Source organism: Triticum urartu, chromosome 3A, assembly GCF_056163025.1.
Source record: "Triticum urartu cultivar PI428250 chromosome 3A, HENAU_Tu73, whole genome shotgun sequence".
NCBI classification, from domain to species: Eukaryota; Viridiplantae; Streptophyta; class Magnoliopsida; order Poales; family Poaceae; genus Triticum; species Triticum urartu.
In genome coordinates this window covers 388847942-388869604 of record NC_141875.1, presented here as the reverse complement: position 1 = coordinate 388869604, position 21663 = coordinate 388847942, and positions in this window count along the sequence as shown.

Sequence of the window (21663 nt, the reverse complement as noted above, 5' to 3'; positions counted from 1 at the left end):
GTAATGCTATATTTATGTATTGTGTGAAGTGGCGATTGTAAGCCAACTCTTTATCTCTTTCTTATTCAGTACATGGGATGTGTAAAGATTACCCCTCTTGCGACATGCCTACAATGCGGTTATGCCTCTAAGTCGTGCTCCGACACGTGGGAGATATAGCCGCATCGTGTGTGTGACACATGGCTTATTTATGCGCACATCCAGCCCTTTCTTTTTATTATTCTAACATGGTTAATCCACACTATTGCAATCCGGCCCATGACCTTATCCAGCGATCCTCATCTGGAGGTTCGTTGGCTTCGTCGGAGATGGCGAGCATGTCGCCACCGCCTGCTTACTCCTCCGGGGCCAGGGACGCCACCGAATTGTTATCCCGGAGGACCGCTCTGAGGGGAGGAACCCAGGACGTTGTCCGGGAGGTGCCACAAGGCGGGGCCTCCACTGCCGGACACATGGGGGGTCAATCCCCATGGAGACTAGCCAAGAGGGCCGTATCCCATTCGGCCCTCAGCCGAATATGATTCCGGAGACCAATATGGCTCCGGAGTCGGGCGAGCAGCCCCATTTAAAGGAGGGGGTGCGTCGCCTCCGCCGGTGGCTCCTGTCCATCTAGGAGCGCCAGATGGCCTGATGGGGGTGCTACGAAGCGCCTCCGTCATGGACGAGCACCCTATCCTTATGGGTGCGGTGATCGAGAGGGTTCAGTCCGCCAAGAGCGGACTAAATGAAGCCTGCATTAGCCTGTTAACAGGTTTCGAGGTAAGAAAGAGAAAAGCCCCGTATAGTCCGTAGCCCCTGAGACGCTGTCCGGTGTTCGGTGAGGAGAATCTGGACAGGGGATCCATCCTTAATTATAAGAGGCTGACTGAATATGTATCGATAAGCAGGCGTCCCTGTTGGCCGCGACCTCGCATGCTGCCGAGGTCTCTGAGCTGAAGCGGAGGCTGGAGCGGACCGAGAACGAGCTCGGCGAGGTTAAGGTTCGGCTCCAGGAGAAGCAAGGTGAGGAACGACTTGCTATATGTTCGGGAAAGGGTAAGCGCTGTATGTTGACAGCGGTATTGTGATGTGCAGAAGCCGCGACCGAGGTCGAGGCCCTGAGGAAGGCCCTGGGCAAGGCCAAGGAGCAGGATGTCCAGCAGCAAGCCACCCGTAAGAAGCTAAAGGCCCGGTCAAAGAAGTCCACCAGGAGCTACAGGATGCGGTGAAAAATGCAAGGCCTTGGAGCATGATGCGCCGGTTCGAGGGACCAAACTCGCCAAGGCTCGTTAGAGCATGGAGACCGCACGGAATGAGGCCCAGGCTGCCCTTCAAGAGATCTAGAAGGCCAAGAAGATAACAGCGGGTAAGGCATGTAAGATGCAAAGCAAGTATGCGGAGAAGCGGTACCTTTTACTAACCCGGGTTCGGAGTTCCCCAGGGGATTTCTCGGATTTGCCACATAGTGTACCAGACGCCGTGGAGTTTTATCGAGCCGGAGGAGGGGGTTCTTCGAAGAGGCTCTTATAGTCGCAGTATGCAGCACCAGAGCATCCTGTGTCCTTCACCGATTAGCTGAAATAGCTGGTGGAGCTGCATAGGGTGGCTGAACTAGCCATTAAGGATTTGATAATCCGGCTGTGGCCAGCCAAAGCTATGCCTAGCAGCTACTTCGGACTCGTGAGGCGGATGGTGAACGCCTGTCCTCGGCTGGATGTTATCAAGCGCTCCGTCTGTATTGAAGGTGCCCGTATGGCCTTCGCTCGCTGCAAGATGTGGTGGGCGAAGATGAACGTTGTTGAAGTCACCAGCGGGGCGCCAAAGGGCAAGGAGCATCGCACACCCGAGCGATATTTCGAGGATGTCGTAGAAGGGTCTCAACTTGTAGCGGCCCAATGTTCGCAGGACATTGTATTTGAATAAATGTATTCATGTTGCCTTTGTCTTGTATTATGGGAACAAAGCCAGTTTTTGTAAAGTAATTTTATTATGCTTTGAATTGTTTCCTCCTGTGCGGCCGTGTTGTGTGTAATATGAGGGTTGGCCAGTCCTCCGCTTCTGCCCTCACGTAGATAGTACGGAGGTGTTCAGGATGGAATCTAAACAATCTTGATCCAATTACATGGTCCTTGAAGTAGTTGTTTAGTGCAACGAACAAGGCAATCAGACTTTATGGCTTTAACGCCCTCACTTAGCCATAGGAGTTTTATAATAAAGCATGGGCACAGCCCCTAGTTTAAGCCAGAGTACTGTCATCATCTGATCGGGAAGTGCCAATCTCTCGCGTAACGTCGAAAAAATCTCCAACGATTTGTAACCCTCGAGTAGCTGACCGGATCTCGCCACATCATGACAGTCATTTTTCAGCTTTCTCTACTGAGGTGCTCGTCTGGTCAAAGCTAGGGCACAATCGCAGTAGTTCTCCCTTTACTACCCTAGCCGATGAAGCGGAACGTAGGGTAGCAAGCACAGGAGCCGGGCAACCCAACTATTGACCAAAGACATGAATCGGAGCCAATGCATATAATGCTAAACTCGGGATGCCGAACTTATATAAGAAGTGTTCGGACTGTGCTGCCGTATTGTGGGGCGATAGGTAGCCGTGGCGAATATTAAACATAAAAGAGTGTCGATGCAGCATATAAGCAGATCGAGATAAAAACGAAGTAAGAAGCGAAAACCACAGTAACTGGGCCACGAACCATTTTTATTATAACTGGATGGATACGTCAAGTCGTATCTTGTACACATGGTGCGATAAGTATCCGGCCATTTAACATGCCGGAATCAATAGGGCGCAATGTGCGGGTCCTGAGGAATAAGTATGAATACCATCAGGAAGAACGTGTAAAGGTTACCCTATACACCTGTGTTGCTTGCCTCTGTTGTATTCCAGTCCTTCTAGAGGACTTGATATCGGGCCCGCGGAAAAAAGGGTGCCTGAAACAAGAAAAAGAAGTAAAAGTATGTGTTTCCAGGATCAGTCTGGCCGAATTGTAGACCCCGGGTTATCTCGTGCCTCCGTCGATGTCCATGGAACTTTGAGTGCGTAATTGTGTACGCGTGGTACGAATGGCACTACCTCATTGGGCTTGGGATGGAGGCCGGATTGCTAATCGAGCTCTTGACGAGCCGCGTTGTCCTATTGCAGTGTAGTCCGGACCCTCTTGATGGTGTCCAGGGGCTCGGCAGCTGTATTATAATGCTGCTTGAGAAGGCCGCTATGTACTTCTGCTGCTAGGGCGGCGGTTTGCTCCTCTGTTCGGAGGGAGCGTTCCATATTGCCATTGACTGTAATGACGCCGCGTGGACCGGGCATCTTGAGCTTGAGATAAGCATAGTGTGGCACTGCGTTAAATCTAGCAAACATGGTTCGTCCGAGCAGTGCGTGGTAGCCGCTGCGGAAGGGGACAATATCGAAGATTAACTCTTCTCTTCGGAAGTTGTCCAGAGAACCGAAGACCACCTCTAGCGTGATTGAGCCCGTACAACGGGCCTCTATACCTGGAATGACTCCTTTAAAGGTAGTCTTTGTTGGTTTGATTCGTGAGGGATTAATGCCCATCTTCTGTATTGTATCCTGGTATAGCAGGTCGAGGCTGCTTCCGCCATCCATCAGGACTCGAGTTAGGTGGAATTCATCGATGATTGGGTCAAGGACAAGTGTGGCCGAACCGCCGTGGCAGATACTAGTCGGATGAACTCGTCGATCTAAGGTGATTGGAAATGACGACCATGGATTGAACTTTGGGGCGACTGGCTCTACCGTGTAGACGTCCCTGAGTGCTCGTTTGTGCTCCTTTCTGGGGATGTGCATGGCATATATCATGTTCACCGTTTTGACTGAGGGGGATTTCTTCTGTCCCGCGGTGTTCGGCTGCCGGGGCTCTTCATCTCCGTCCTCACTTTGTGATCCCTTTTCTTTGTTTTCGGCATTTAACTTGCCAGCCTGCTTGAAGACCCAACAATCCCTATTGGTATGATTGGCTTGCTTATCCAGGGTGCCGTGAATTTGGCACGGACGGTCGAGTATGCGGTCCAGGCTAGAAGGTCCTTTGTTATTTCTTTTGTAGGGTTTCTTCCATTGGCCGGACTTGGAGCCACTGAATCCGGCATTGACTGTGGTGTCCTCGGTGTTGTCGCCATTGCTTCTGTGTTTGTGTCTATTGCATCGGAACTTGCCGGTGCTATTCTTGGCCTCGGTGGGGCCTGCCTCGCTGGCTGTGTTTTTGCTATGAGCCAGCCAGCTGTCCTCGCCTGCGCAAAAGCGGGTCATGAGTGTTGTAAGGGCTGCCATTGACTTCGGCTTTTCGTGTCCGAGGTGGCATGCTAGACATTCGTCATGGATGCTGTGTTTGAAGGCTGCTAGGGCCTCGGCATCCGGACAGTCAACGATCTGGTTCTTTTTCGTTAGGAACCTAGTCCAAAATTTTCTGGTTGATTCCCCGGGTTGTTGAACTATGTGACTTAGGTCATCGGCATCTGGTGGCCGGACATAAGTTCCTTGGAAGTTGTCGAGGAAAGCCTCTTCCAGGTCCTCCCAACTGCCGATGGAATTCTCAGGCGGGCTATTTAACCAGTGCCGAGCTGGTACTTTGAGTTTTAATGGGAAGAATTTGATGGCGTGGAGGTCGTCTCCTCGGGCCATGTGGATGTGGAGAATGAAATCCTCGATCCATACTGCAGGATCGGTTGTGTCGTCGTATGATTCGATATTGACGGGCTTGAACCCCTCGGGGAATTCATGGTCAAGTACTTCATCTGTGAAGCAGAGCGGGTGTGCGGCGCCTCTATATCGTGCCGCATCATGGCGGAGCTCTGAAGGAGTCCGTCTGCGGCATTCGGCCCGAGCGTGGTTAGCTTTGTCACGTCCGAATAGGTAGCTGTCGTCGTCGTGCCTCGAGGCACGTCCTCGTGATCCGTAGATTGATCTTGTGTGTCCTGCGCTAATATCCAGGGTCTATCGGAGGTCGTACATATGACTCCAGACTCTTCTGTCCCTATTTTGACGGGGTGGTGGAGCGGTCTGCTATTCGGCCAGAATTGCCGCTTTATCCCGATCGCGGGGTGGCCGTTCCGCCGCCCTATCTCGACCACGTGGTGGTCGATCCGCTTTACGTGAGGGAGATATGTGCTCCGATGCCTCCTCCTCGAATTGAGGTAGTAGTCTGCATTTCGGGTAGCTCTTGGCTGGGCGGTTGAGGCCGTATTCCTCGGCTGTCATGACATCAGTCCATCTGTCGACGAGCAGGTCTTGTTCAGCTTGAAGCTGCTGTTGTTTCTTTTTCAGGCTCCTTGCGGTGGCTATGAGCTGAAGCTTAAAGTGCTCCTGCTCGAGAGGATCCTCATGAACGATGAAGTCTTCATTGCCAAGGCTTGTCTCCTCCTCGGAGGGTGGACGGTAACTATCATCCTCCGAGTCATCTTCTATGGCCTATTCATCAGGGTTGTCTTGCCTGCTGTCGTGTTCCTGTTCGGATAGCCCCAACAGGGTCTTCATTGTTTTCGGTGTCGCCCAGAGTATTATTTTCTCATGTGCCAGTGTTGCCGTCCTTTGAGCGGCGGGTCTTGGGGCGGCGCTTGGGCCGCCGGCGCTTGGACTGTGTCTCGGGGGTTTTATTCGCATCTGGCTCTTCTTTGTCGTCGCCAGATCCTTTGGGTGTATCAACCATGTACAGGTCGTACGAAGAGGTAGCCGTCCAACATCCAGTGAATGGCAGGTCTTGGCCTTGCTCCTTGTCGGCATCGTCGTCCATACCGTCGATGTCTTTGGAGCCATAGTCAAGCACGTCGGTTAAGTCATCAACGGTGGCTATGAAGTGGGTGGTGGGTGGGAAGCAAGATTCCTCATCATCCGTCTCTAGCTCGAACCGGACATAGTTCGGCTATGATTCCTTCTCCAAGGACAAATTATTTAAAGATTTTAGCACGTCACGCAAAGGCGAGTGCTGGAAAACGTCAGCGGCACTAAACTCGAAGATCGATAACCGATCTAGCTCGGTGTCCGCGGGCGTACACAATCCGAAACTTATAACCGGAGACGAGTCCGAAGTTCCGTTAAAGAGAATGTTGCAGGGCATCGAGTCCATGTGCGGCTCCAACGCCGCAGACTCTGCAGCCTCGGATGGCTCGATCTGCTTTGACTCTAAGGTCGTTGCAGCCGCAGGGACCATCTCATGATGGCCAGGGGCGTAGCTACCAATCTGCTCCAGATGGCCAAGCAAGTTGGCCTGCAGTGCGAAGCCGCCGAATACGAAGATCTGTCCGGGGAGGAAGGTTCCTCTTTGGACAGCGTCATTAACGATTGAAGGGGCCATCGAACCTTTTGTCGACGGCACAGTGGAACTCTCAATGAAAGCACCAATGTCGGTGTCAAAACCGGCGGATCTCGGGTAGGGGGTCCCGAACTATGCGTCTAGGATTGATGGTAACAGGAGATGGGGGACACGATGTTTACCCAGGTTCGGGCCCTCTCTATGGAGGTAATACCCTACGTCCTGCTTGATTGATATTGATGAATATGGGTGTTACAAGAGTTGATCTACCATGAGATTGTAATGGCTAAACCCTAGAAGTCTAGCCTATGGGGGTATGGTAATGAGTATATGTGGTGTCCTTTCCGGACTATCCCCTTCGGTTTATATAGACACTGAGGGGATCTAGGGTTTACATGGAGTCGGTTACATAAGAAGGAATCTTCAGTCGCCAAGCTTGCCTTCCATATTCTTCGTCCTTCATGTCTTCACAACCCATCAGTCCGGCCCATGGATAACAGGCCGGACGCCCGAGGACTCCAGTGGCTAATGCTAGTTTCATTGAAGAAGATATTTTGGCTTGGCGGCCTATGAAAGCCTTGGATTTTCTATTTGTTTGTTGCTTTGCACATCTTTTTGAGATTTTTTTTCTTTTGTGACATAATAATATATGGTTGAAAACCAATAAGGCTTATAATGCCTCCTGAGTCATATATGACATTAAATCGGTGTTTATTGACCCGGCCTGGTTTTGACTATGCGTCGCCAGTATGAAGTAAAAATCATATCCGGTGTTTATTGACCCAGTCCGTCTTTGTTCATAAGCCGACAATCTCTAAATTTCCAGTGCTTGGAGCTTTGGCTTATCATCCTTACCGCACTGGCTTGATAAACCAACAAGTGTGATCAAACATCACAGGTATGATATATTTTTTTCATATATGATTATTATTTCGACCGACATTGGTTATAAATCATGATAAACTCAGGTTGGGGCAGTATAACCCGTCCAGTGGTAAACCACCTGGACACTTTTTATCTGTTGTATGAAGGAATAGATTCCAGATTGGTAAAATCATCAGGCATATATAGCATGTCCTCGCATGATGGATAACAAAGTATCATAAACAGCGCAATATGCACGATGGCATAGCAGAACAAGAAGTTTTGAAGATAGCCTATTACAAGGCATTTGGAGCCCAAAAGGATAATTGTTTTTAGTCTATGATAAACCGGCCCTGGTTCATGAATCTTGACCCGGCTGAACTGAAGATTGCGGCTCATCCCTTGCTGGTTCGTCCTCCTCCTCCACCGTCTGGAAGTTGGGTTTGGACCAGTCAAAGCCATGAAGGGCGACAAATTCAGCCTCGTTGTCAATCAGACCAGACGGATTGATATCAGGGGCGAAAGTGTGCTTCCGAATCGGCAGGATTAAATCCATCACTTTGTATGAAGGAGTCGCCATCTTCTGGTTGTCTGCATCGTAACCCGGCTGATATTTGGTGAGGTTGGTATCGTCGGCAATTATTGTTGCATGAGGACGAATCTCCATGACACAAGCAGCGAAGTCCTATTGATCAAAAAGCGATCCATCTTCCTTGAGGCTGGGATACTGATACGTCCATTTTGCATCATGCTTTTATGTCGATATTTATTGCATTATGGGTTGTTATTACACATTATGTCACAATACTTATGTCTATTCTCTCTTATTTTACAAGGTTTACATGAAGAGGGAGAATGCCGGCAGCTGGGATTCTGGGCTGAAAAACGAGCAAATATTAGAGACCTATTCTGCACAGCTCCAAAAGTCCTGAAACTTCACGGAAGTTATTTCCAGAATATATAAAAAATATTGGGCGAGAGAAGTTCCAGAGGGGGCCCACACCCTGGCCACGAGGGTGGGGGCGCGCCCTACCCCCCTGGGCGCACCCCTTGCCTCGTGGGCTCCCTGGTGGCCCTCCTATGCCCATCTTCTCCTATATGAGGTCTTTCATCCGAGAAAAAATCATAAGCAAGCTTTTGGGATGAAACTCTGCCGCCACGAGGCGGAACCAATCTAGGGCTCCAGCAGAGCTGTTCTGCCGGGGAAACTTTCCTCCGGGAGGGGGAAATCATCACCATCGTCATCACCAATGATCCTCCCATCGGGAGGGGATCAATCTCCATCAACATCTTCACCAGCACCATCTCATCTCAAACCCTAGTTCATCTCTTGTATCCAATCTTTGTATCCAAACCTCAGATTGGTACATGTGGGTTGCTAGTAGTGTTGATTACTCCTTGTAGTTGATGCTAGTTGGTTTATTTGGTGGAAGATTGTGACGCCCCAAGACCGAAGCTTCAGGTGCCTTCCATGATTTCCGGGTTTCGTCGTGTGATTTGTTTCGTCCGTTGCATTTCATCTTTGAATCATGTGCATTGCATCATGTGCATTGTATCATGTCATCATGTATCATATCATTAATTCTTTTGCAACTCAACTAAATAAATCATATGGATCTTTGGTCCATTTAAATTGAGGGAACTCACATGGTGATTTCTCTATATAACATATCCTCCCAATATGTTAGGGAGCTATAATAAATATTCTAACACACTTGCAAATTATCCCAATGCCTTTGTTCTCTTAAGTCTTGGACTCCAACCTTGCCATATATTCGTTCATCTTATTCCGGTGCTCCACCAAAAGTCCGAACATTTTTGGACCTTCGTTTAACCAAGTCCTAGTTCAAACCCAATTGAATTAAATTCAAATGAGTTTGAATTTACATCTTTCAATCATGCCTTTTTTTCTTTTTCTTTCTATTTTTCTTGGAACCAGTGCATTTTTGCGAGTCCGGGAAAAAATCAACTTCTGCCCAAATTCCTTTCCCTAACCCCCTCTTCATTTTCTTTATCTCTAGTGCTATTCTGTTAAAGAAAATTTGAGAGAGAGAGGGAGAGGAGAGTCCAGCCCAACTGGGCCTCTCACCGACCCAACCTTCCCCAGCCAAGTCGGCCAATAGGCCCATCCCCACAAGCCCACCTACCCCCGCTCTAAACCTAGCACATCTCTCCTCTCTCCCTCGACCCTTTTCCTCTGCTGCTGCCTCCTATCGATCCCCACATTGCCCCCGCAGCCAGCGCCAGGAGCCCACGTCCCGACCCCCTCGCTCTTCCACCCCTTGTCTCCCTCTCCTCTTTTCCACCTTGAGCCAGGGGAGGAGCCCCCGCGCCCAATCCCCTCCAGCGCCGCCGGCGAAGACCGAGCCTTCCCCGGCGCACCCCTTCTTCTCCTCCGCCTCTCTGAGCCTCCTCGCGGACACCGAGGAACGATGTGGACCTCCTCCTCGGCTCCACCCTGCCGGCTCACAGCGCCGCTGTCCTCGCTCTGCCGAGCGCCGCCGCCCTTCTCCTCCTACAGCCGGTCCCTCCATTGCGCCTCCCTGCTTCGTCCGGCCGCCGTGTCGCCATACTCCAGCGCCGCTTCATCCCCGACCTCCTCCGTTCGGGATATCGTTGTTCCTCATCGTCCCCTCGCCGGAGTTCACGCCCAAGGCCTGCTGCAACCTCACCATCGGCCATGTTGTTGCCTTCTGATGACCCACAAGTATAGGGGATCTATCGTAGTCCTTTCGATAAGTAAGAGTGTCGAACCCACGAGGCGCAGAAGGAAATGATAAGCGGTTTTCAGCAAGTTATTCTTTGCAAGTACTGAAATAAGTGGTAACAGATAGTTTTGTGATAAGATAGGTTGTAACGAGCAACAAGTAACAAAAGTAAATAAAGTGCAGCAAGGTGGCCCAATCCTTTTGTAGCAAAGGACAAGCCGGAACAAACTCTTATAATAGGAAAAGCGCTCCCGAGGACACATGGGAATATCCTCAAGCTAGTTTTCATCACGTTCATATGATTCGTGTTCGATACTTTGATAATTTGATATGTGGGTGGACCGGTGCTGGGTGTTGTTCTTACTTGAACAAGCATCCCACTTATGATTAACCTCTGTTGCAAGCATCCTCAACTACAAAAAAAGTATTAAGGTAAACCTAACCATAGCATGAAACATATGGATCCAAATCAGCCCCTTACGAAGCAATGCATAAACTAGGGTTTAAGCTTCTGTCACTCTAGCAACCCATCATCTACTTATTACTTCCCAATGCCTTCCTCTAGGCCCAAATAATGGTGAAGTGTTATGTAGTCGACGTTCACATAACACCACTACAGGCTAGACAACATACATCTTATCAGAATATCAAACGAATACCAAATTCACATGACTACTCATAGCAAAACTTCTCCCTTGTCCTCAGGAACGAACGTAATTACTCACAAAGCATATTCATGTTCATAATCAGAGGGGTAACAATATGCATATAGGATCTGAACATATGATCTTCCACCAATTAAACCAACTAGCATCAACTACAAAGAGTAATCAACACTACTAGGAACCTACTAGCACCAATCCTGGACTTTGAGACAAGAATTGGATACAAGAGATGAACTAGGGTTTGGAGATGAGATGGTGCTGGTGAAGATGTTGATGAAGATTGCCCTCTCCCGATGAGAGGAGCGTTGGTGATGACGATGGTGATGATTTCCCCCTCCGGGAGGGAAGTTTCCCTGGCAGAACAGCTCTGCCGGAGCTCTAGATTGGATCCGCCAAGGTTCCACCCCGTGGCGGCGGAGTTTCGTCCCGAAAAGTTCCTTCTTATTTTTTTCTCATCGAAATACCTCATATAGGAGAAGATGGGCGTCGGAGAGCCACCAGGGGGCCCACGAGGTAGGGGGCGCGCCCTAGGGGGGCGCCCCCCACCCTTGTGAGCAGGGTGTGGGCCCCCTGGCCTTCATCTTTTGCGTGGATTTTTCTTTATTTCTTTTAAGACGTTCCATGGAGTTTCAGGACTTTTGGAGTTGCGTGGAATAGGTCTCTAATATTTGCTCCTTTTCCAGACCAGAATTCCAGCTGTCGGCATTCTCCCTCTTTATATAAACCTTGTAAAATAAGAGAGAATAGCCATAAGTATTGTGACATAAAGTGAAATAACAGTCCATAATGCGATAAATATCGATATAAAAGCATGATGCAAAATGGACGTATCAACTCCCCCAAGCTTAGACCTCGCTTGTCCTCAAGCGAAAAGCCGATAACAATAAATATGTCCTCATATTTAGAGGTAGAGGCGTCGATAAAAATAAAATACGGACATGAAGGCATCATGAGTATTCTCATAACAGCAACATATATAGATTTTGTCATATGATTACTTATGTTCAAGTGATGATCTATTCACAATGCAAAAGTATAAATCATAAACCTTATTGGGCTCCGACAAACTATAATCTCAGTCATTGAAGCAATTGCAATTTATCATAACATCGAAAAGAGTCTATGTCAGAGCTAAAAAGCAAGTCCACATACTCAAATATCATTTAGTCCTCTATAATTGCTAACACTCACGCGATACTTGTGGTTACGTAATTTTAATCGGACACAGAGAAAGATAGGAGCTTATAGTTTTGCCCCACAACCTTTTACCTCAAGGGTAATGTCAACAATAATGGTTCATGCTCCCCTACATCCAATTAGATATATATATATATCACGTTCTTTCCAACATGCTGAGCTTGCCAAAGGATAAAATGAAAAAGAAAAGGTGAAGATCACCATGACCCTTGCATGAGGTAGAAGATAATAATAAAGGATAGGCCCTTCGCAGAGGGAAGCAGAGGTTGCCATGCGCTTTTATGGTTGGATATATAAAATCTCAATGCGAAAGAACGTCACTTTATATTGCCCCTTGTGATATGAACCTTTATTATGCAGTCCGTCGCTTTTATTACTTACACATCACAAGATCGCATCAAGCTTATTTCGCCCACACCAATCAATCATACATATTTAGAGCTATTTTTATTGCTTTGCACCGATGACCACTTACTTGACGGATCTTACTCAATCCATAGGTAGATATGGTGGACTCTCATGGCAAAACTGGTTTAAGGGTATTTGGAAGCACAAGTAGTATTTCTACTTGGTGCTGAGAATTTGGCTAGCATGAGGGGGAAAGGCAAGCTCAACAAGTTAGAGGATCCATGACAACATACTTTATCTCAGATATAAGAAATACATAACTCATTACGTTGTCTTCCTTGTCCAACATCAACTCTTTAGCATGTCATATTTTAATGAGTGCTCCCAATCATAAAAGATGTCAATGATAATATATCTATATGTGAAAACCTCTCTTTCCTTATTACTTCCTATTAATTGCAACAATGACCAAAGCTATGTCTGTCAACTCCCAACAACTTTTAATCATCATACTCTTTCTATGTGAAGTCATTACTCACAATAAGATCAATATGAACTTTTTGTTTCTTTTTATTCTTTTTCTCTTTTCCTTTATTCACCCAAGATCATGGCAAAATAATCAAGACCTTGACTCAACACTAATCTTTATTATATATAGCTCATGGACTCGATTACATAGAGAGATCATAAAGCAAAACTCAAAACTAGATCATGCCATAAAATTTATTCTACTGGATCAAGATACTACTAATAGGATCGACCTAAGAAAAAACGGTAAAGATAAGAGTTGTGATTGTGATACGATACCAGGGCACCTCCCCCAAGCTTGGCAGTTGCCAAGGGGAGTGCCCATACCCAGATACTCAATTCTTCTTTGTTGGCGGAGACGGCGGAGGTGTTGTTGATGATGCGGGCTTGTCATCCATCTTCCAAGGCATAGGTTCACCATCATAGAAAGATGATCGAGTCTCCGGAATCCTCAAATCTGCAGCCAAACTCATTCTTTTGAATCTATAGTCATACTCACAGTTTTGGTTATGAAGGTCATAGACTTGGCCTTGGAGGTGCTCGATCTTCTCATATAGCTTGAAGATGGCTTCCTCAGTGTTCTGGGCATCCGGCTTGTAATTGTTAGTGAACTCCGCGAGCATCGTGTGGCTAGCGTTGATTCCATGCTCCACCATCCCCTGGCACTTGTAAACTTGTCTCTCCAATGCTTTGAGCCTCGTCTCTATGCTTCCGGTCCCCTTTGGTCCCTCTTCATCGCGGATGTGCAGCAACCCATCACGCAACTCAATGGTTTGAGGGTGTCACAGCACCTCTGCGAGGTAAGGGTTGATGACCTTCTCGAAGAACTTGTCCTTGGAGGCGCTTGGGGCCGTCATGATAACCTAGATCTGTCAGAAAAACAGCTCGAAACAAAAACAGGAGATTTTTGCGTGATACGGGAGTCAAAACCTCCGGGAGATTATATAATGAATTTTTACCGACCAAAATACGTAGTGTGCAAGAAAACAGAGTCCGGAAGGCACACGAGGTTCTCACGAGGTAGGGGGGCGTGCCCACCACCCTCGTGGGGCCCTCGTGTCCTTCCCGGGCTGCTACTTATTTTTCTATTTTTCTAAATATTCCAAAACGGAGAGATATTGCCTTAAAAATTGTTTTGGAGTCGGTTTACTTACCGTACCACATACCTATTCCTTTTCGGAGTCTGAAACGTTCTGGAAAGTTTCCTTTATGTATTCTTTCGGGGTTACGGTTTCAATAATATTGGTTTCAACATTTATGGGATTACCTGAGATATGATGTTTAATTCTTTGACCGTTTACCACCTTCGGATTCGTGCCCTCGAAATTGTTGATCTTTATGGCACCGGAATGATAGACCTCTTCGATAACATAGGGGCCTTCCCATTTAGAGAGAAGTTTTCCTGCAAATAATCTTAAATGAGAGTTGTATAGCAATACATAATCACCTACATTAAAATCACGCTTTTGTATCCTTTTGTCATGCCATCTTTTAACTTTTTCTTTAAACAACTTGGCATTCTCATAAGCTTGGGTTCTCCATTCATCAAGTGAGCTAATGTCAAATAACCTATTCTCACCGACAAGTTTAAAATCATAGTTAAGCTCTTTAATAGCCCAATATGCCTTATGTTCTAGTTCGAGAGGTAAGTGACATGCTTTTCCATAAACCATTTTATACGGAGACATACCCATAGGATTTTTGTATGCAGTTCTATAAGCCCATAATGCATCATCAAGTTTCTTAGACCAATTCTTTCTAGACCTATTAATAGTCTTTTGCAAAATTAATTTGAGCTCTCTATTGCTCAACTCTACTTGACCACTAGACTGTGGGTGATAAGGAGATGCAATTCTATGATTAACATCATATTTAGCAAGCATTTTACGAAAAACACCATGAATAAAGTGTGAACCACCATCAGTCATTAAATATCTAGGGACTCCAAACCTCGGGAAAATAACTTCCTTAAGCATTTTAATAGAAGTGTTATGATTAGCACTACTAGTTGGAATAGCTTCTACCCACTTAGTAACGTAATCAACAGCAACTAGAATATGTGTGTATCCATTAGAGGCAGGAAAAGGTCCCATATAATCAAAGCCCCAAACATCAAACGGTTCAATAACAAGTGAATAATTCATAGGCATTTCTTGACGTCTACTAATATTACCAATTCTTTGACATTCATCACAAGACAAACTTACGGGCATCCTTGAAGAGAGTAGGCCAATAAAAACCAGATTGCAATACATTATGTGCAGTTCTATCTCCAGCGTGATGTCCTCCATAAGATTCGGAATGACACTTGCGTAGGATCTGTTCCTGTTCATGCTCAGGTACACAACGTCTAATAACACCATCGACTCCTTCTTTATAAACATGTGGGTCATCCCAAAAGTAATGTCTTAAATCATAGAACAATTTTTTCTTTTGCTGGTATGTGAAGCTAGGTGGTATAAATTTAGCAACAATATAATTAGCATAATCAGCACACCATGGAGTACTTCGAGAAGTACTTATAACATTTAATTGTTCATCAGGAAAGCTATCATTAATAGGTAGTGGGTCATCAATAATATTTTCTAACCTAGACAGGTTGTCTGCAACGGGGTTCTCAGCTCTAACACCCCGAGACCGTTGTGCCAGGTGTCCTCCGCTTATTTGTTGTTGTTGGCTTGTCATTTGCTTGCGTGTTGCATCTTGTCATGTCATCATCCGCATTTCATCATCATGTTTTCAAAACTTGCATCCGTCCCGGTCTCCTCGTTCTTTCTGTTGTCCGTTCTGAGCCCAGACACACTTGCACGCGCCCGCGGCATGTCCGAAATAATATTTTATAAGTGGCCGGAAAATGTTCTCGGAATGAGATGAGAGTTGATGTGTGGTCTTATTATAGTGTAGGTAGGCCGCCTGCCAAGTTTCATCGCATTCGGAGTTCGTTTGATAGCCCAACTGTTAAACTATAGCGGCATTATAGCCGGTCTTTTCGTCGGTCGTTTTCGGTCTCCGGAAACAGTCGCCGGGTCTCTCTCTTCTGTTCTCTCAGCTTGAGACCGTCTACACAGCCCACTACTCACCGCCAGGCCCTACCTAACCTCTCTCGTCAGCCCGCGACCCTCCTCGCGCGCGCCCGAAGGCTTTCCCGGACCCGACTCGGGCTGTCGCTACCGTTGTGTTCGGATCATCCCCTAACATCTACAAAACGTCACCATTTTCTTATTTGGACTCCTCTAACCTTTTATTCTCGATCGTCCGATTTAATCGGAGGGTCCAAGATCTATCCCCCTACCTATTTAAATAGATCAACCCCTAACCCTAGCCTTAGCCCGTCCAATCCTCCTAGCGCCGCCACCCACTGATTTCTCCAACTGGTCTCCCCCCTTCCTCGGGATCTGTCTGATCCTTCCACCCATCCCTCCTCGATTTCAGTCCCCGGCCAGTCGCCTTCGAACCTACCAAACCAGTGCCTCCCCTGGATCCCGTCGTCCACCACCGAAGCCACCAGGACCGGCCGCGTCCCTCTCCTTCCCTTCGTTCTCCTCCTCCTGTCGTATCTCTGTCTCTCTCGCTCAATATTGCTCTCTCTCTCCCAGGTACGTCCTTGCAGGAACCGCAAGGAGGAAGCCACCATCGCCAAGTTCTTGCCGTACGCGTCTGGATCCGCCATGCCCGGCTCCTCCGCACTTGATTTCCGCCTTTCTCTGCCCGTTCCCGCTGCTCCTCGTCGCTAGCGCGTCTGCTCCGGCCATGGGTTACCAGCGCGGTACCTCGCCATGGACGCCAGGTCCCAAGGTCTCCGCTGCCTTCGCTTCGATCCGGCAGGAAACGAGACCCGAAGGTTTCTCGCGCTTGGATCAGGACGCCACTGAGCTCCCGCGCCGACCCGTCCTCATCCTGCTGCTCGCCGGAGTACTCAGCGCCGCCGTGCCTACTGTTTGCTTCACCGAACCGGCCGCCAAGTCCCATGCTGTTACTGCTCTTTTTCCTGTCGAGAAGAGGAGGACGCCGCATCTGCCCCGAGTCATCCGAGCGACCCCATTGACCAGCCCCCGCGAGCACTAGCCGGCAGTGCCGCTTGGGCTCATCCTTGCCTTGCCAAGACCCAGAGTCCTGCCGGCCTGCCTTGGCCTCTCCACCGACCGGGCTTGGCCCATGGTGCGAATCCCCCCCGCTCCCATGCTTTGTTTTAGGCCCAGTGCATGGATTCGGCCCTGTTATGCTTTTTTCGTGCCAGGACGTTTTTTCTATTTAATCTGAGCACTGCAGTTTTACAGTATAACCCCTAAGCTTCATGCATATAATAACTTATTAACCGTGCATCGGATTAAAACAGTTTATATATGAAACTTGCTTAGAATTTTGTGTAGATTAATAATTTGCCACTTTCATCTATGTTTAAAATGTTTAAACTTGTTGTTTTGTTTAATTTTTCTTAAATTCCATGTTAAGATGATTTAATTCATAACTAATTAACCGTAGATCCAAATTTAATAAACTTTATATGTAAATGGGGTAGAAAAATGCCTAGATTTACATGTTGTACTCACTCTGCATGTTTAACAACTCTAAAATAGTGTTTAGGGCAGAACAGTACCATAACCAAAATATGCACATGAGGAGTTTCTGGACTTGTTGTTTGTCGTTCCGGCCTCATTTAAACTTGCCTAGATAGGTAGTTTTCCTATTATCCACCTCTTGCCTTGTTTAAAAACATTTAATATTGATTGGTACATAAACGAGATCGAACTAAATAACTTGTTGTGGTGTTTCGTCAATATGCAACTCATTGCATAGTGAGCTCCACTTAATTTGTAGAATTGCTTGTGCACTTTGCCATGCCATGCTTCATTAAACCAAACATGCATCATACTTGGTTGTGCATCATGCCATGGTCATGTGGTGGTTGTTTACTATGTTGTCTGCTTCTTTCCGGTGTGCTTCTTCGGGTTGTTTCCGGTAACGTTGCGTTTGTGAGGATCCGTTCGGCTACGTTCGTTTGTCTTCCTCATGGACCCGTTCTTCTTCCTTGCGGGATTTCAGGCAAGATGATCATACCCTCGAAATCACTTCTATCTTTGCTTGCTAGTTGCTCGCTCTTTTGCTATGCCTACGCTGCGATACCTACCACTTGCTTATCATGCCTCCCATATTGTTGAGCCAAGCCTCTAACCCACCTTTTCCTAGCAAACCGTTGTTTAGCTATGTTAACGCTTTGCTCAGCCCCTCTTATAGCATTGTTAGTTGCAGGTGAAGATTGAAGTTTGTTCCTTGTTGGAACATGGATATGTTGTTCCTTGTTGGAACATGTTTACTTGTTGGGATATCACAATATATCTTATTTAATTAATGCATCTATATACTTGGTAAAGGGTGGAAGGCTCGGCCTTATGCCTGGTGTTTTGTTCCACTCTTGCCGCCCTAGTTTCCGTCATATCGGTGTTATGTTCCCGGATTTTGCGTTCCTTACGCGGTTGGGCTATTATGGGAACCCCTTGACAGTTCGCCTTGAGTAAAACTCCTCCAGCAATGCCCAACATTGGTTTTACCATTCGCCACCTAGCCTTTTCTTTCCCTTGGGTTCTGCAGACTCAAGGGTCATCATTATTTTAACCCCCCTCGGGCCAGTGCTCCTCTGAGTGTTGGTCCAACCTGTCAGCTGCCGGTGGCCACCAGGGGCAACTCTGGGCTGGCCTACCCGTACCTAGGACAATCTGAGTGTGCCCTGAGAAAGAGATATGTGCAGCTCCTATCGGGATTTGTCGTCACATTCGGGCGGTGTTGCTGGTTTAGTTTTACCTTGTCGAAATGTCTTGTAACCGGGATTCCGAGTCTGATCGGGTCTTCCCGCTAGAAGGTATATCCTTCGTTGACCATGAGAGCTTGTCATGGGCTAAGTTGGGACACCCCTACAGGGATTTGAACTTTCAAAAGCCATGCCCGTGGTTATGGGCAGATGGGAATTTGTTAATGTCCGGTTGTAGAAAACCTGAAGTTGACCTTAATTAAAATACATCAACCGCGTGTGTAACTGTGATGGTCTCTTTCCGGCGGAGTCCGGGAAGTGAACACGGTGTTGGAGTTATGCTTGACGTTGGTTGTTCTAGGATCACTTCTTGATCATAGTTTCACGATCGTGCTTTGCCTTCTCTTCTCGCTCTCATTTGCGTATGTTTAGCCACCATATATGCTAGTCGCTTGCTGCAGCTCCACCTCATACTTTTTCCCTACCTATAAGCTTAAATAGTCTTGATCGCGAGGGTGTGAGATTGCTGAGTCCCCGTGACTCACAGATACTTCCAAAACCAGTTTGGAGGTGCCGATGTTACCGAGCAGGTGACGCAACCAAGCTCAGGAGGAGCTCGATGAAGATCTTGTCCTTTGTGTCGTTTCATTCTAGTTGATCGGTAGTGGAGCCCAGTTGGGGTAGATCGGGGACCATGTCGCATTTGGGGTTCTTCTTTTATTTGGTTCCGTAGTCAGACCTTGATTGTATTTGGATGATGTAATGCTTTATTCATGTAATTATGTGAAGTGGCAATTGTAAGCCAACAATGTATATCTTTCCCTTATGTATTACATGGGTTGTGTGAAGATTACCTCACTTGTGACATTGCTTTCAATGCGGTTATGCCTCTAAGTCGTGCTTCGACACGTGGGAGATATAGCCGCATCGAGGGCGTTACAAGTTGGTATCAGAGCCTTCCCCGACCTAAGGTGCCCCCACTGCTTGATCGGATTAGCGGACGAGTTGAGTCTAGAAAAATGTTTTGAGTCATTTAGGAATTATATATCGAAGAGTTTAGGAATTCTTTTTACTCCCCAGTCCGTTCATCACTCTGGTAAGGCATCCTGACGTAGAGTTTTGACTCTTCTCTTCTCAAATTTTCACAAAAAAAAAATTTAGGATCACGCGGGTATCTTGGAATCGTTTCGATGGATTTGTGACGAGAACATTGTTCTTGGTGCCTCCTGTCATTTAGGGGTTGTGGCAGTGTCCCGGGGAGTTGAGCTCCGAGGTGTTGTCATCACAATTTTATCGTTGCAGTTCTAGAATACCTGAGATTAGTTTCGCCGACATTGAAAATCTCTTTTATGCAGTTGTTGGTGAGATAACCTCAACGCCACCCAGTACTGGGGCGGGAGTTCGGGAGTATTGCCATAACTTGTATAACGGATGCTTTTCGAAGGTTGAGGTAGATGATTTCCGAAGGTTTCTTGGTTATGTGTTGAAGGATGGATACAGCTGGATGTAGGATTTGTTAGTTTTGGGTGAGATATTATGCTTCCCCTGTATCCCCAACACCTGATTGCATAACCGGAAAGTTTCGGGAGTTTCATAGGTGGGAATTCAAGTAGCTCTTAGGATATCTTTCCGACAGATGAATATATGAAATTGGGGTTCGACGTCTAGTGGTCCGCCTATTCACGATTGGTTTTACAGTGGTCTCGTTGTGTCTTAAAGAGTCCTTGGCTATGCCGACTCGGGGACGCTTCGTATGTCATGTGCACTGCCTTGTACATGATGGTGCTGTACGATCGAGCCCGTGTAGGTCCCACCACGAAAACTTCAGATGAAATCTCTATCATATGTTTGTTTCGGCTTATTCTGCAAGCCAATCCTTTGTTTCGTTTTGAGCTGTGGTATTCGAGTTGCTTTAATGTCAAGTGTTGATTCCATACCTTTCCTAAATGGTGTTCTCATACTCCGATGTGAATACTAATCCCTCTTGATCATCGAGATTGTTTTGTCAATCCTTTTTAACCGGTGTGTCTCTCCTCAAGTGGATCCGATCATTTCAACATCTGCAAGATCAAGTATCAGCTCTCTCAATGGTGTTTGTTTCATCCTTCCCAAGTTGCCTTTGTTTTCCCGCCCTCCCTCCCTTGTTTTCTTCAATGACTCAGATTTCTTATTCAACTATCCTTTTATTGATGGGAAATATCTCCATTCTTTTCCGTCAATGTTCTTATTCGTTGATTCTCAGAAGATGCTAACGGACCTTCAAGTTCATCATTCTTCATTCTTTTTCTTCTCTGGTGGATTCTAGTCAAGCTTTGCTGATCATAGACTTTCCTTGTTTCAATGCCTTCTCATGCCGGTGCACCTCTTAATTGTTCACCTCTCGCTATTCAGTTGTTCCGGAGTGCTGAAGATATCTCAGAAGGCTCATCTTGTCATTCAAGATCTGTTCAACCTATTTCGAGGTTGTTATCTCATTCTAGCCATTTAATTCAACCGGTGCAATCTCAGTTTCTAGTAATCGTTCAACGGTGCATCTTTTGAGTGGGCCCTAACCCATAGGTCTTTTCCCGGGATCTTACCTGACTCTTCTTATTTTCTCGGAGCTATCCTTAATTCGTATCAAAGTTTGACGTAAGAATGAGTTATCATCAGTCAAATGCCTTTCTCCAAGATTTTTCAATTTCTTTTCATCATTGGTTCAACCTCTTCGTTTTTTTGCATTCTCCCGGAGTGCCTCAATAATTCATGGTGGTGTTTCTCATCGTCATTCTCGGATTTTGAAGACCGAAGAAGAGTTTTCATCAAAATCTTAAACAATTCTCTCAGAGATGAGTGGTTCTAGCATTACGCCATCCTGTCATAATTGTTTTTGATTGTGAGATTTCTTTTCACCCATCCGGAGTAATTCAGGGTATTTTCAGTTTGATTCTTCGGAGCCCATCGCCTCATAATTATTCATTCCCAGCTTTCAGTTATCATTCTCCAATCTTACCGGTGCTTCGTTCAAGTTTTCTCTAATCAGTTCGTGATCCCTTCGTTCTCATGTACCTAGTTTCTCTCAAGCATCTTCGTTCATCTGCAAATTCTTCCCGGTGTTTCTCTATCTTTTCTTCGTTCATTTCCAGTTAATCCGGAGGTTCGTTCAAGATCTTTTCCTTGGTTATCACATCAATTCATTCGTTTTTTCCAAATCCGACCGGTGGTTCCATCAAGTCCTTATCAAGTTATCGATATCTCTCTTAATCTTTTTCTACGAGAATGAGTAGTATGCCAAATCCATTGTTTGTCATCAATTTAATTGGTGAAGGATGAGCATAAGGTAATTCTTATTCTTGTTTCATCCAAGCGATTAA